The sequence below is a fragment of the Cryptomeria japonica genome, chromosome 5, assembly GCF_030272615.1.
Source record: "Cryptomeria japonica chromosome 5, Sugi_1.0, whole genome shotgun sequence".
Lineage (NCBI taxonomy): Eukaryota > Viridiplantae > Streptophyta > Pinopsida > Cupressales > Cupressaceae > Cryptomeria > Cryptomeria japonica.
In genome coordinates this window covers 258,251,245-258,258,803 of record NC_081409.1, presented here as the reverse complement: position 1 = coordinate 258,258,803, position 7,559 = coordinate 258,251,245, and positions in this window count along the sequence as shown.

Sequence of the window (7,559 nt, the reverse complement as noted above, 5' to 3'; positions counted from 1 at the left end):
ATTAGTCCCTACTGGTTTGATGCCAATCTTCATCATTCAAGTCTTTGTCGGTGGGGTGATTACCCCAAACTTCTCTCTGAGATATTCAAATGTTTCCTTAGGCAAAGGCTTTGTAAATATATCTACAATTTTCTCTTTAGTATTCACATAAACCAATCTCACTTCATTTCCTTCAACATTCTCTTTCAGAAAATTATACTTAATAGAAACATGTTTTGTTTTAGAGTGAAATATTGGATTCTTTGATATATCAATTGTTGATGAATTATCACAATGAATAATTACTAGTTCTTTGCATTTTACCTTGATATCCTTCAACATTTTCTTAATCCATAATACCTGAGTGCAATTAGTTGCTGCTGCACATATTCTTCTTTTTCTATAGATAATGATGTACAAGTCTACTTCTTGTTGATCCATGAAATTAATCTTCTGCCAAGAAAGAATGCTTCACTAGTGGTACTCTTTCTTTCATCCACATCTCCTACCCAATTTGCATTTGTATATGCACATAACTCAAAATTGTCATCCTTAAGATACCATAAACCAAGATTTGTTATGCCTTGTAGATACCGAAAAATCCTTTTTACTGCAGTTTCATGATATTCTTTAGGATTGCTTTGAAATTTTGAAACAATACACATTGTATTCATTATATCAGGTCTGGTTTGTGTCAAATACAGTAATCATCCAATCATAGATTTGTACCTTATCAGATTTATAGGAGCTGAATCATCCTTTGATGTTAATTTATCAGTTGTAGTCATAGGAGTGCTTACCGGTTTGGAGTTTTCCATACCAAATTTATTCAAGAGCTCTTTCAAGTATTTTGTTTGACATATGTATATACCTTTATTTGTTTGAGAAATTTGCAAACCTAGACATTTTTTTATCTCTCCAATCATATACATTTCAAATTCTTCCTGCATCTTGTTAGCAAAGTCTTTGCATAACTCTTCTTCACCTCCAAAAATGATATCATCCACAAATACTTCAATAACCAAAATGTCATCATTGGTAATTTTGTTATACAAATTACTATCAGCATTACCTTTTGTGTATCCAAGCTTTAGAAGATATTTATCCAGTCTAGCATACCAAGCTCTGGGAGCTTGCTTCATTCCATATAAAGCTTTCCTTAACCTACAAACCACATCCTTATCATATGTTAATGAAAATCCATCAAGTTGCCCAATGTAAACTTCTTCTTCTATATCTCCTTTCATAAATGCAAATTTTACATCCATCTGATAAACTATATAGTTCTTATAAGTTGCAAATACAAGAAATAGTCTAACTACTTCAATTAAGGCTGCCAATGCAAAAGTTTCATTATAATTAATTCCTTCTTTCTGAGAATAGCCTTTACAAACTAAGCTTGCTTTGTTCCTGATTACTTCACCATCTTCATTAAGTTTATTTCTAAATACCCATTTAGTTCCAATTAAATTTTGTCTTTAGGCCGGGGAACTATTGTCCAAGTATTATTCTTTTCAATCTGTTCTAATTCATCTTCCATTGCTTTTATCCAATGTTTATCTTCACATGCTTCAACAACTGATATTGGTTCAACTTGAGAAATTAAACATACCTCTTCATTTGCCAATCTTCCTCTTGTCATAACACCTTGATTTTTATTTCCAATTATCTAATTTTCTGAATGATTCAATCTTACATACCTGGGTTTATTCTAATTTCCACTTACAGGCTATTGTTCTTCAGTCACAGTTGAGTTTTCTGATGATATCGGTGTGACTGGTTCTTCATTCTGTTCTGGTACAATATGTTCTAGTTCATTTATAATCATTTCTACCACCGGTTCAGAACCTATAGATCTTGATTCTCCTCTAAAATGTTCATCTATCTTCACATTAGTACTTTCAATGATTTTCTGCAATATTTTATTATAACATATATATGCCTTGCTTCTAGTTGAGTAACCAATAAATATTCCTTCATCACTTCTAGGATCAAATTTTCCAATAGACTCATGTCTCCTAATATAACATTTTCTTCCAAATATTCTAAAGTATTTAAGAGTAGGAGTATGACCAAACCATAGTTCATAAGGGGTCTTACCGGTTTCACCTTTGATGTGAACTCTGTTGAAAGTATAAACCATTGTATTCACTACTTCTCTCCAATACATATGAGTTAGATTTTCTTCCATCATCATGGTTCTTGTTGCATCAAATATAGTTATGTTCTTCCTTTCCACAACTCCATTTTGCTGAGGTGTTTGGGGTGCTGATAGTTGTCTTTCGATTCCATTCTCCTAACATAATATATTAAATTCCCTAGATGTAAATTCTTCTCCTTGATCAGATCTCAAACATTTGATTTTCTTTCCAATTTCATTCTCTACCATTGCTTTGTATATCTTGAATCTCCCAAAAGCTTTTGATTTTTCCCTGAGAAAAGTAACCCAACACATTCTAGAGTAATAATCAATTATTAGCATAAAGTATCTATCACTCTGAGGGCTTCTTGTTCTTGTTGGACCACATAAATCAGTATGAATTAAATCAAGAATATTATTGGATTTCTCAAAAATGCTCTTAAATGTTGTTCTAACTTGCTTTCCCATTTGACATTCCTTACATACGGGATTATGAGGTTTCACAATCCTAGGTAAATCCCTTACTACCTTAGTTGAAATGATCTTTTCAATGCAATCAAAATTCACATGACATAGTATTTTATGCCATAACCAACTTTCATTAATGTGAGCAATCAAACATGTCTTATCACTAGTATTCAAATGAAAAATATTACCTTTAGTCTGATTTCCAGTCACAATCTCCAATCCAGTTCGACTTATGATTTTTGAATTTTCCATTCTTGAATTATAATTGAAATCCTTTTTCCACTAACTGACTAGCAGTCAAAAGATTATGCTTTAAACCTTCAACATAATAAACATAGTCAGTATTCTACTTACCATCCAAAGATATAGTGCCTTTTCCTTTGATTAAATAAGCTTTATCATCTTAAAATCTTACTAGACCTTCATGACATTCCCAAAATGATAATAATTTTCTTTTATCACCAGTCTTATGATGCAAGCATCCACTATCAATGATCCATTCATCTTTTTCTTCAATTTTTTGGTGCCAATGCCTGCTCTACCGGTTTGACAATAGGTGTCAGTTGATCTTCTTTTATTGCAACAAATGCCCATCCACTATCTATTGGATCTTCATCAGAGTCATTTGTAACACCTTAATCTACATAGTAACATCACTTATCTATGTTTTTCTTAAATCTATATCTCTGATATTCAGGGTTAGGTTTTATATGTTCTTTTTGCTTCCTCTCTTAGTCTTGCATGTCTATCAGGACACCTAGATGCCATATGACCAACTTTATTGCAATTAAAACATTTGAAAGGTGACTTACCTTCATACTTACTTCCTGTTGGACCTTTAGGCATCTTCCTTTCAAATAGTGCTTCAAGTTCTTCAAGTTATTCATTTTCTCTTCTGATATCTTCAAGGCAGTTTGCACAAAGTGCTTTCCAATCAGATTTGTCAGATGATGATGATGATAATGTTGATGATGATGCTTTGAAAGCTACATCAATTTTGATTGTAGCAACATGACCAAATTATTTAAGCTCAAATGCTGAAAGTTTTCCAACCAAAGTATCTCTAGATAGTGATATATTAGGTATTATTCTCAACTCATTAATACCAGTCACTTTCATTTTGTAAGCCGGTGGCAAAGATCTTAAAGCTTTAGAAACAATTTCATCTTCACTTAAAGAGCCTCCACAACATTGTAGTCCTAGTACAATTTCATTAACTCTTTCCATAAATGAAGAAATTCTTTCATCTTCTTCCATTTTTACATTTTCGTACCTGACCCGGTAACATTCCAATTTTGAAATTTTGACAGTGGTAACTCCTTCATTCCATGTTTCTAGTTTATTCCAAGTAGCTTTTGCAGTAGATCTGTTTGATAATCTCATGATTTTCTAATTTGATAATGCGCTTAGAAGTGCTTCTCTTGCTTTGCAATTATTCTCCAAGTCTTTAGCCAAGGTCAGTGGATGAGGGTTATTCAAGGTAGGACCAACATAGCCATTCTTTGTAACATCCCATATATCTCTTCCAATGCAGTTTAGATGTGTTTCCATTCTGATCTTCCATATACCATATTTAGTTCCATCAAGTTTGGGACTATCCTTCCTGAAAATATTTTCTGCCATAGGATCTCCTCAAGTTGTTAGGCTTCTGTAAAAAGAGGACTAGGCTCTAATACCAATTGTTAGGAACCAAGAAGGACAACTAAGGGGGGGGATGAATCAATTGTCAATAAATTATAACCCAAAACAAATTATGCCAATTTAAAACTTAGTGTTGGTAAAATAGATCAATAGTTATATTAATATCAATATAACTTAATGCATGAAACAAAAAGGAAAACAACATCCACAACACATGACACGAAGATTTTGACATGGAAACCCTATAAGGGGGAAAACCATAGTGGGAAACCTTACCCACAATTAGATGATACTACTATAGATAGTAAGTGATTACAATAATGCGGTCTGCACATGTAGATTGGCCAACCACCTAGAGCTCACTACTCAATCACAAAATAGGAGTCACACTGACCTAATTGGATGGTTAAATTCAACAACAATGTACTACTTCAATATAGCATCTTCAATGTTGGATTTAGTACCGGTTTAAGCTCTAACCATGAGTGCCAAACACCTTCATAACCTTTCCTTCAACCTTAAGATAATATCTACAAGATTCGCACAAGGATCTACTTATTTTCGCTCTTCAATATTCACACACACTCAAATGATCTTCAATAAGATCTTACGATTTTTTATACAAAACCTAAGACCTCATGATTAGGTCGGATCCCTAAAGATATTACATTTACAATATAAGTCTTTGAGCAATACAATATGTCAACTTAATACATTTACACAATATCCAATCAATATACCATTTCCAAAATGTGTTGTGCTGATTTGGAACATGATATCTTGTACCGGTCCGTAACCTAGACCTATCTGTCGGTAAAGGCAAATATGTCAACCCAATAAGACCAATAAGAAAAACACCAAATTGAAACATCCAATCCATGTCTTTGACATAACCAAATAATCTCCAGATGATAACAAGTCATCATCAACTTCTTGAGCTGTCGGTGAAACATATACCAGTGACTGTACATAAGCCAATATCCATACGAGGACCACAATGTATCAGTTAAACAATAAACCAATATAACCTGAGTGCCAAATCAATAATGTAGACCTCCAAAAAGATAAGTGTTGACATCAATGACAAAACCAGTGCAACATATGATGAAGTCATCCATAATACCAACAGATCATTTTTAAGGATATAGACATGGTGATGGATATGTGAATGTAATATGATGCAAAATTATTTAGAGAGATTATGTATGTGAGGAAATTATTGTAAGGGTTATTCAGGTAAGGGGTTTAGGGTTTCATACCGGAAAAAACAAAGCTTAAAACTAGAACTGTATTCTGGCATAGAAGATGCTATCTTCGTAGTCCACACTTTTCTAGATTGTAGTCTAGAATTTTATGTGCTCAGTTAGGCTCCTATTGTGATTGAGCAATGTGCTCTAGGCTATAAGGCTTTCTGCAAGTGCAAGCCCCACATATTTTGTAATATCTCTTCATATGACTAGTGGATTGATATTGTGGGTCACAAATCCCATCGTGGTTTTTCCTTTTTGAGCTTTTCCACATATAAATCTATGTGTTATGATTCTCATTTGTGTGTTTGGCTTATTGGTTGCTTTACTTCTTTCAATTCTGTATGTACCAGTATACTAGTTGGTGTATGCATGTTTTAATAAGGCTAAAATTTACTATTCTAGTATAAGACTAATTCATCCCCCCCTCTCAGTGTTATTGGTTTCCAACAATTGGTATTAGAGCCTTGTGCCTCAAAGGAAGTTTAAGAGCTTGAGGAAGATATTGGAACCAAAATCCATGGATATGGTTTTAGAGAAGCAACTTGAGATGGCACTTGAATATTATGATGCTAAAAGGTTGAAGAACTTAAACCTACAAGATGAATTGAATTCTGCTAAGGAATTCATTCTTCTCCTACAAGAAAGGTTATCATCTGTTCAAGCTAGGAGGAAGGAACTTTATCAAAATTAGGATGATGAAGAGAAAGATGCACATAAGGAACAATGTCAGAAATTGAGTCAGGAGAACATGCTTATGAAGAATGAAATGGAAGTTATAACTATGAGGATGTCTAAGGAGATTGAGAGCAGAAAGAAAAAGGAAGAAAATATTGTTGTATCCCTAAAGAAAAAAATTGAAGAATGTGGTAGGTTGGTTCATGAAAATGATATGTTAAGAACTAATTTGGTACAATCCTAGAGTAATTAGCAAGAGCTTCAGAGACAAATGATAATACTAAGAGAATATTTAACTACTACAAGTGAGTACAAAGAAAAAAATAAGATTAGGTCAGCACAACTAGATGATTTATTGAAGAGACAAAGATAGATTGGAGATTCGAGTGGACTTGGATATGAGTAAGGATAGATTTCTGATACTGCTAATGAAGATCAAAACCATCAAGCATCGGTAAGACAATTTAATGCTTATAAATTCAATGGTATATGTTTTGCTTGCAATAGATTTGGTCACATGGATAGGCAATGTACAAACAGAGCAAATCAGAACCCTGATTTTGCTCTCGGTAAATGTTCTAAATGCAATAAGGTTGGTCATAAGACAAAATATTGTAGAATGAATGTTAAATTCTATGCTTGTATAAAATTTGGACATATGGCTAATCAGTGTAGGTCAAGCAATTTCACCAGTTTTAGCAAAGTAATTCAGAAGAATAATGTTACATGTTATGCACATAATGAAATTGGACATATTACTAAGTTCTGTAGAAGCATAAATCCACCGGTTAGTAATGGAGGATCAAATGAAAAAGGAAAATACAAGGTTAGTGAAATCCGATAAGATCATACTCAGAGATCTAGGTTAGGAAGTCTGAAGAAGAATCAGTAGATAGGAATGTCCTAGTTACTTATTTGATAGAAGAAGTTGCTCCTGCACTGATAGGAAGCTCATTTGCTATCTAAGGAAAATGCCTTAGGGGTAGGAAAAATTCATGAAGATGTTGCATATGCCCCGTGAAGAGGTTCTAGAAGATGTTCCAGATATTGGAGAGGATTATCCGACATGTATATGTTCTCAATGAGATTTGGTATCTTTCATCGGTTGTCATTTCTGTCAATGGAAGATTAGGGTTTTTCTTGAAGGATAAAAAGTTGAATACACTTCATTGTTAATCACCTTGCATTCAGAGTGATTCAGAGCATCTGAGTGCGATCAAAGGCTATTAAGAGGCAATTAGATTTCTTCTTGAGTGATTTCACTAACGTTTGGAAAAAAATTGTTGAAGGTTTTCACCGAGAGCAATCAAAAGTTATTTATCTTTAAACATGGAAGCAGGATCATCTTCTATTCCTATTTTTGTTGCAAACCCAACTCTCGTAGAGTTCAATGATTACCCCAAGAC